This window comes from Otolemur garnettii, unplaced genomic scaffold (genome assembly GCF_000181295.1).
Source record: "Otolemur garnettii isolate 467f Iridium unplaced genomic scaffold, OtoGar3 scaffold00185, whole genome shotgun sequence".
Taxonomy (NCBI): domain Eukaryota; kingdom Metazoa; phylum Chordata; class Mammalia; order Primates; family Galagidae; genus Otolemur; species Otolemur garnettii.
In genome coordinates, this window is record NW_003852580.1 from 825,955 (window position 1) to 835,183 (window position 9,229).

Here is a 9,229-nt window from a genome sequence, read left to right on the forward strand (position 1 = left end):
TGCTGAGAAGGGGGCTGTGTACATGGGGGCATGTGCAAATGCTGAGAAGGGGGCTGTGTACACGGGGACATGTGCAAATGCTGAAAAGGGGGCTGTGTACACAGGGGCATGTGCAAGTGCTGAGAAGGGGGCTGTGTACATGGGGGCATGTGTAAGTGCTGAGAAGGGGGCTGTGTACGCGGGGGCATGTGTAAGTGCTGAGAAGGAGGCTGTGTACATGGGGGCATGTGCAAATGCTGAGAAGGGGGCTGTGTACACAGGGGCATGTGCAAATGCTGAGAAGGGGGCTGTGTACACGGGGACATATGCAAATGCTGAAAAGGGGGCTGTGTACATGGGGGACATGCATGCAGGGACAAACGTGTGTAGGTGCAGCTCACTGGGAAGGGGCCAGGGCCTGGGGTGCCATCCCAAGTGGGTTGATCTTTACCATACAACCAGAGAGTCACTTGGGCTTTTAAAAGGGGGTGACACAATCGCATGCATGCATGTCGCATGCATGTCAAAGACGCAAGTGGCCTAGAGCTTGGAAAGGAACAAGCCTGGAGTTGGAGACCCCATTGGTTCTTCACCCACTTGACATTTATTCATGGAGTGTTGCCTGGACACCTGCCACATGCCAGACCCAGTGCCAGCCCCAGGAGGAAGCAGTGAAGAAACACGGGACTCATGTGGACAGTCACTTGTGGAGAAGGAAAAAAGCAGCATGAGGTTGGGGCCCCTCACACAGCGGACGCCATTCTGTGCCCACACATTTTAGGCAGTCTGTGTTCTGAGGACTCTGCGTCCTGGGTGGAGGGTGAAGGCAACAGCTCCTAGGCCAGGGGTGTGGATACACCCATCATGGGGCAGTTCCAGGGGTGCATGCATGGAATACTCTAGAATTCATAATTGGTTTGTGTTTATTACAGAGCGTTTAAGAAAAAATTATACAAATGACACAAATGATTGTACTGTTCAGGATGAAGTTGAGTAAAAAGACACACAGGAGGGTGTCGACCTAAAGTCCATCCTGATGACATGTTAATCAGAGTGATAACGAAGACGGGGAGGGGCAGCCACATTGCGGGGTGGGGGGTGCCCGAGATGGCTGAGCCGGAGCCCGCCGTGCAGGTGGGAAGGGCAGCCCCCAGCCCCAGCTCTCCAGTCCTCTTTCCTCGCCGTGGAATTTAGGAGAACAAAATCTCTGATCAGCAGTGTGGGCACACACCATCAGCACCACCACAACCTCCTGTTGTCCAGACCAAAGCCATTTTGAAAACTCATCCCACAGAGCAGCTGAGGACCACTGGTCAGCCCCAGATGGCAGGAGAACACGCTGGAGAGGAAAACTAACCCTGGCAGTGGTTCTAGGGGGAGCAGAACATGGCAGGAGGCCTGGGTGATGGGCATGGCCATCCTGCCCTGGGCACAGAGGGCCGGGGGGAGTGTCACACCTTCTGGCAGCCCCAGCCCTGACACTGCCTTGGGATCCCACAGATGGGCCGGGCCCCGTGCCCACCGATGGTACGGATGTCATCAGCTCCCAGTGTTTATTTTTGGCTTTTTCCATTGCACTGGGGCCAGCTATCGAGCCAGACACATTGTGCTTTTTTTAACTTAGCCTGGTTTATGACTCTGATGTGGAGCTGGGATCTAAGAGGAGAGTTCATATCTTCGTTGACACAGAAGGACCAATTGTGTCTCTTTGATGGCAAGATAAAAACGGTTTTCAAACAGGGGAGAGAACACAGCAAAACAGAGGTGGGGTCCCCCATGGCAGAGGCTCCTGGGAGGGGGCTGGTTGAGCCCGAATCCACATGAGACAGGGGACATGCCGCAGCCTGGCACGGCCTGGAATATTGTTCCTTCTCAGTGTTTGCAACATGCATGGTGGGTCAGCCGAGTCCCCCCAAGTTCAGGGGCTGAGGAATGCAGCTCCCAAGTGCATTTGCTCCCAGACGCTGACTCCCTTGCCAGCCCCAGGTCTTGGTGGATGGTCACCACCTTGCTCGCTGTCTCGACCACCCTGGCATCTATTCATTTAGCACATTTCCTGGCACCTCTTCTCTGCTCCATTCTGGGAACAGAGCGGAGGATGTGATGGACCCACACCTGTCTCCACAGAGGTCCAGGAGAGCCATGGAAGGTCTCAGAGTGAGGGTAGTCTTGCTCCACCACTCACGTTCTCCTGGTTTTCTCGTGCCTCTGTAGTCCCCCCTCCCCCCGCCATGGGGTGCTGTTTCCGTGCCTGGCCCTTAGTCCCTAGACTCCTCCTTACCCACGGCACTACATGGGGCCCACCCCACAGATTCCCAGACATCCATAGAGCATCTCTGAGCCGACTGCACTGGTGCCAGAGCTCAGGCCTCTGTCCCAAACTCATGTTGGGCTTCTGTGCTGGAGCCGTCCCACCCCACCCCACCCACAACTTGTTCTGTGCACCCAGTGCCACAGCCCTGCCTGCTGGGCCTACCTCTGCACCTGCAAGTCCACACCCACCCCAGCCAGGCCACTGCCACCTGGCTCTCCCTGGACACTGCCCTGGCCTCTTGCTGCCTCTTGTGTCCCCCCATCCACGTGAGCTCTCTGCTCAGCCCAAGCACAAGAGAGGCCTATGAGACCTGAGTAGAGTGTGTAGAAGGGTCTCCCTCTGTGCAGCTCCTGCTGCTGCCCCCTCCTCACTCACAGTCAAAGCTAGAGACTTTTCAGGCCCTCGGGGCTATCTGCCCTTGCCCCAGGTCCAGCAGCTCCTCCTGAGGCTGCAGCTGGCAGAACTAATCGTCTTTGGTGAGGGGCATGGGTGGCAGAGGGACCAGGGAGAGGCCAGAGCTGGGCCCAGTCTGGGGAGACACAGCCCCCCTCCGAAGGACGTGTGTCCCAGAAACACTCCAGGGAGAGGTGCCTTGCGGAGGCCTCGCTCTGGACAGCACATCAGCTTCTGGGTGCTCCTGAGTTTAGTTTTATGTTTGGTTTTTAGTTGGAGCCAAAATTTTCCAAGACTGAGAGATGTCACCAATAATTTTGAACTTCTGGCTTCTCTTAAAATGCAGATGTGGCTGTCCTGGGCTTTTAGCTGTGACTGAGTATCAGGCTTGTGTTGAAGGTGGGGTAGGGAGGGGTAGGGGACAGAGAGGGAGGGACAGACAGAGGAGGAGAGAGACACAGGGGATGAGAGAGAAAAGGATCTCCAGGATTGGGCGGTTCTGCCCACTGTCTCACTCAGCAGACTTAGGTCCTCGGCCCACCCAGAAAGAGCATCTTGTGGGCGTGGAGGCGAATGTGAGGTCACTGTTTGCAGACGGAGCTTTACTGTGCACTATGACCCTCCGTAGATGCCGGCTACTTTCCTGGTTCAGCAGCGGAAGCAGCATGATTTATGGATGATTTAACTGTTCTTTTAGGGATTACTTTTTCTATACTGTTCTTAATTGGGGGCTTACATGCTGACATTAGAACTAATTCCCACTGAAGTGCAGCTCTGTGAATCAGTATTGAATGTCTTTTCAGCCAAGCTGTGTCCAGCCCCCAGCCCAGGCCCTGGGAGGAGTCCCCTCCAGTCAGCACTGGCTGGGATCTGCATGCCCACCCCTCCCCACAGGTGCCAGTGCCCCTCCCCATGGAGAACAGGGTCAGCCCAGCCAGTCTGTCCCCATCCTCATCCCCACCACAGGAGTCCAGGCCAGATGCCCTCAGGGGGAAGAAAGCTGTGGCACCACCAGGGTGGTCAGCTCAGTCCCATGCAGAGTGGGCAGGGGACTGGCCACCCTTGCGGCTGTCACTCACAGCCATATGGGCCTAGTAAAAACTGTCATTCAGTGTCCCTGACAAGAACAAGTAAACCGGAGTGGAGAGGCAGGGATCAGAGGGGGCTGCAGGCTTTACCTTCAGCAGACCCCAAAGTCTGGCATGTGCCCGCAGCCTTCAGCACACACACAGGCCATGGACACACACATGCGGCCACAGATATGCACACACGTTGCACATGTGTCCTCTCTGAACACACAAAACACATGTGCCCTGGCAGCAAAAATGTTTTGCCACCAGATAAAGATGGCCGCTTGGAACCATGAATGCCCTAACTGCTGCTGACCGCACACTGTGAAGTGGTCAGTTTCACGCTGTGGGGATCTCATCTTAACTTTAAAAAGGCAGCAACAGCATAGGCGAACACCATCCACGCAAACACCACACATATTTATAGGCACGCACATGCGCAAACACCCTGCGTCTTTACAGGCACGCACATGCGTAAACACCCTGTGTCCTTACAGGCACGCGTGTGCGCAGGCACCACGCGTCTTCACAGGCACGCGCGTCCGCCGACGTCATGCAAAGGGAGGGAGGGTCTCAAACATGTCTGATTTCTCAGACCCATTCCCACGGGAAGCTCAGAGATGGGGGAGATGGTTCCATCTTAAGTCCACCCAGCTCCCTGTGGTGAGTTAAGGTCAGTGCCCCAGCGGAGTCGGCCAGTTTGATCGGTCAGAGACCCTTGTCACCCCTGCCCCAGTTGCCCTAGTGCCCTCCTCCAGTGCTGTCTTCAGGGCTCCTCAAGCAACCACAGCCCCAAGCGCAGGGCCCTAGCTCCAGGTCAGGTTGGCTGAACTGGGATGGGAGTCCCACAGTCTAAATGCCACTAACCCAAGACATGGTCACGCAGCTTTAATGATCTCAGATCACCTGTTCCAGAAGCTTGTATACCCCTGGGGGTTGGAAGAGTGGCTTGTGTAGGGGCAATGCCAGAGCCCAATGGCAGGAGTCGCCCCCTGGAGTTGCTGTCTGGTCCTGGGAGTTACACAGCCATGCTCTGGCCACACACACCCGTGACGGTGGTCTGTGCGTGGTGCATTTTTCAGGTGACCTATTAGGGTGTGGAGCACTGCTATGGCACATATTCTATCCACCTGGGCCTCTGCATAAGCCCACCACGTCCATGGCTGCTCCTGAGCCCCTGGCCACCCCTCCAGGCACTGGTGCTAGCACTGTGGAAGTCCCTGATTCCTGGTGACCAGGAAGTCGGCCAGGAGCTGGACAGGCAAGAAGTCTCCAGAAAGACCTTCAAGGGTCTCTCTGCACCCACCCAATGTCTCAGCAGAATTCCAGTCCTGTTGGTGTATGCTGACAGTCACACACTCCTTCACTAAGGCCTGAGCCCCTGAACACACAGGCAGGAAAACAGGATGAGAATCGGTGACCCAGAGCTCTGACCACAGGAGAGGGGCTGGGGGAGGGAGGAAGGGGGGGACTTCCCACCCATTGCCCTGGCTCTCCACTGACATTGACATTGTTTTGAACACACTTGTATATTGTTTTTTAAGGCTTCACACAGACGCTCAAACCCAGGCTCCAGCAAGCTCAGCCCTTTGCTGAGGGAGGGTGGGATGGGTTTGCAAACCCCTTGGCTCCCGCACCCCGGTCAGGTTAACTCGAGACGGGCTCTGTGCTGCCCCCAGAGGCCCCCAGTGAGACTGCACCCCAGTGTTGGAGGACAGAGTTGAGAACCAAAGCTCTGCTGGCTGCCCCCTACATGTCCTGCTCCCCCTGTCCCTCAGGCATTTCCTGGCATCAGCTCCTAAATAAATGATTTGCATGTGACTTCTCGTCCCCAGGTCTGCTTCCAGGACCCCACACTAAGACCCAACAGAGCCCACTATACCCCCAGGAATTCCATAAGGGCGCAGAGCCACCCTGAAGCCCAAGGGGCTGGACACAGACTTCCCATGTCCTCCTCCAGCCCTGACCTCCTGTGCTTCAGGAGTTTCTAATCAAACCAGGGTCAAGATAGAGTGTGAAGAGGCATGGGTGCAGCTGAGCCTTTTTATATGAGTGAACAGCAGCTGTCCAGGGTCCGGCAGCCCCAGGCCACCTGTTTTCTGGAGAACTGGAATGTTGGGTGAGGGGTCCTACTTCATTGGCTGAGCCCTGCAAGGGCTGGTGGTCAGCAGCCGAGGTCGGGGGCTGCAGGGGGACAGAGAACCCCACACATGAGGGAGGTGAAGTGGCAAAGGCACCCAGGCCCACAAACGCCTCATCTCTTATGGAGCAAATTGTGTACCCCCAAAAGTTAGGTTGGTGTCCTAAGCTCCTGTCCTCAGAATGTGACCTAATTTGGAGAAAAGATCTTTATAGAAGTAAAGATTGACCCATGTGAGGTCAACTGAGTGGGCTCTGACTGGGTGTGTCTGATGTCTGGGACAAAGTGGGGCCTTTGGACACAGATATGTACAGGAAAGATGAGAAAAGACAGAGGAGGAGAAGGCGGCCGTGTGGAGACCAGGTCAGGGGTGAGAGATGCGGCCGCCAGCTGAGGTCAGCCAGGGTCCTCAGGAGGGACCCTCCCCAGAGCCCACAGAGGGGCCCAGCCCTGCCCATACCTTGATTTGGGGGCTTCTGCCCTCCAGAACCACAAGAGAATATATATTCCTATTGTTCTGGCCTCCAGGTTGTGGCACTTAGTTCCAGCAACGAATACATCTCACTTCCTGAAAGTCACAGTTGAAGTGGCCATCACACCCTCCCTCCCCAGCCCCCAAGCCTGTCGAGGATGTCACCTCCAATGAGTCCCACTTACTCTTTCACTTTAGAGCAGGCCATAGTGGACCAGGCACTGCATGGGACAACATGACTACACAGTTGCCATCGTGGGGGAGTCCATGGTGCAGTGGAGACAGTTGGTGGGTCGGGGCTTTCAGCAGTTCTATGTCCACTGCTCAGGAAATGGAGGTGGAGGCCATCGACCCTACAGGGGAACCCAGGGAGGCTTCCTGGAGGAGGTGGCTTAGAAGCAGGACCTTGTGGGATGGACAGAAGTCCCCCTGCAGTAGGAGGAATGGACAAACCTTCCCTAGTGGCTCAGTCTGGTGGTGCCTCAGGTGTCAACCCAGAATGACAGCAGTTCCACTCCTCAGCACGTGCCCAGGAGAAATGAAAAGCACAGCACACAGAATCTTGTGCAGGCGTGTTCCCAGCAGCTTGTTAATAACAGCTGAACTGAGAGAAGACCCCAAGCCATCAGCAGATGAATGGATAAACTAAATGGGTCTCTCCACACTCATCTCTCATCACTCATTCCCTGAAAGGGAATGATGCTCTGACGTACACAACAGGAGCGGGGCCTGGAAACACTGTGCTGGGCAGCAGAGCCCCGCACGACCAAACGTGACATGATTCTGATTATACCAAGCGTGGACAACAGACAAATCACAGAGACACCAACAGACGTGGTTGCCAGGGTCTGGGGTGGGAGAGTGCAGTGACCACCCAGGGTCTGGGGTGGGAGAGTGGGGTGACTGCCCAGGGTCTGGGGTGGGAGAGTGGGGTGACTACCCAGGGTCTGGGGCAGGAGAATAGGGTGACTGGCCAGGGTCTGGGGCGGGAGAGTGGGGAGACTGCCCAGGGTCTGGGTTGGGAGAGTGGGGGGACTGCCCAGGGTCTGGGGCGGGAGAGTGGGGAGACTGCCCAGGGTCTGGGGTGGGAGAGTGGGGAGACTGCCCCCAAACGCAGGGGCCCTGTTTGGGGCGATGAAAGTGTTCTAAGGTTGACTATGGTGACGGTTGCCCAATAACAGTTATATTAAAAACTGCTGAATTGCACCTATTAGAGAGCTGAATTGTATGGCATGCAAATTACTTCTCAATAAACCTACTTAAAAATAAACAAGGACAAGCTTCTGTGAAGGTCCTCTGTGTCCAGACTCCCCTCGTGTAGGTTTCTTAAGCTCCAGGGTCCATTCCCAGGGGCGTCCTCTGACTGTCATGTCCTCAGCAGCCCCGCGGCCTTTTACCTCCTCGTCTGGCTCTGGGGTCCTCCCATGCTGGTCATTCCTGGGTGCTATGAAGCATTTTTCATGTCAGCCTACTGCTCCTTGTAAGTCTCCATCACCCCAGTATGAGCCCAGCCCAGGTAGAAACTGCGTGTTCGAGGAGGTAGCCACAGCTCAGATGAGTGACACCTGTCACTTGGCACGTGTTGAATGCAGAGTAGAAAATCCCTGTGTGGCAGCTTAGTTTGTCGGAGATCACCTGTCCAGCGGCAGCAGTGGCAGGCCAGCAGCTGGAACTCAGATCAGCCAGACTCCGGCTGCAACCTGGCCGCTGTTGCCACTGCCACAGGGGTGGGAGGCTGGGTCTACCGGGTCCTGCATTCCTGAAGGAATTGCTTTGTGGTGACGTGAATGTCCTACTAGCAGGAAGAAAGCTTTAGTGCAGAAGTCTGCTTGGAAGAATTATTTCTCTGAAATAGCTTTCGTTTCCCACTCGAGTCTCTGTGCGGCTTCCCTCTGCCTTAGTGAATGGCCAGAAGAGCACTTTGCGTTTCAAATTAATTTGTTTTGTTTCCAAGAAGCTCCAGACGACCAAAAAGCAAATTCACTGAGGCCGGGCTCACTTCCACTTCATCTTCAGCATCTAAGCATTGCTGCTTCTCTCTGCAACTCCAGACATGTCATATGGAAAAAATAGATTACGATATTTATGGTGCGTGAGAATCTGTTTATTCCTCGTGTCGTTATTGTTTAACCGGCATTTACACTTGCTTGAAAAGGTTTGCTTACTCTCATGTCCAGATGCCTGACAAGACAGAGACAAACTGTTTACTCAAAGCTGAGAACTTCAAAGGATGAATCATTGTCATGAGTGGGGCTCCAGAATGCCTCGAAAAAGATTAACCTCCTCAGATAAATGCCAGAAAACAATCCATAAGGAAGAGAGGGATTTCTCTCTCCCTCTCTCTCCCCTCTTCTCTCTCTGTCTCCCTCTCTCCTCTCCTCTGTGTGTGTCTCTCTCTCCTCTCTCTCTCTCCTTTCTCTGTTTCTCTCTGTCTCTCTCCTCTCTCTCTCCTCTCTGTGCTTCTCTCTCTGCTCTCCCCCCTCTCTCCCTCTCTCTCTCTCCTCTCTCTCTTTCTCTCTCTCTCCTTTCTCTGTTTCTCTCTCTCTCTGTCTCTCCTTCTCTCCTCTCCCTCTCTCTCTCCTCTCTCTCTCCTCTCTGTGCTTCTCTCTCTGCTCTCCCCCCTCTCTCCCTCTCTCTCTCTCCTCTCTCTCTCCCTTTCCCCCTCTCTCTCCCTCTCTCCTCTCCTTCTCCCTCCTCTCTCTCTTCCTCCCCCTCTCCTCCCCCTCTCTTTCCCTCTCTCCTCTCTCTCTCTTCCTTCCCCCCACTCAGTCTCTCTCAGTCTCTCTCTGTCTCCCTCTCCCTCCCTCTCTCTCCCCCTCTCAGTCTCTTCTCTTCTCTCTTTCTCTCTCCTCTCACTCTCC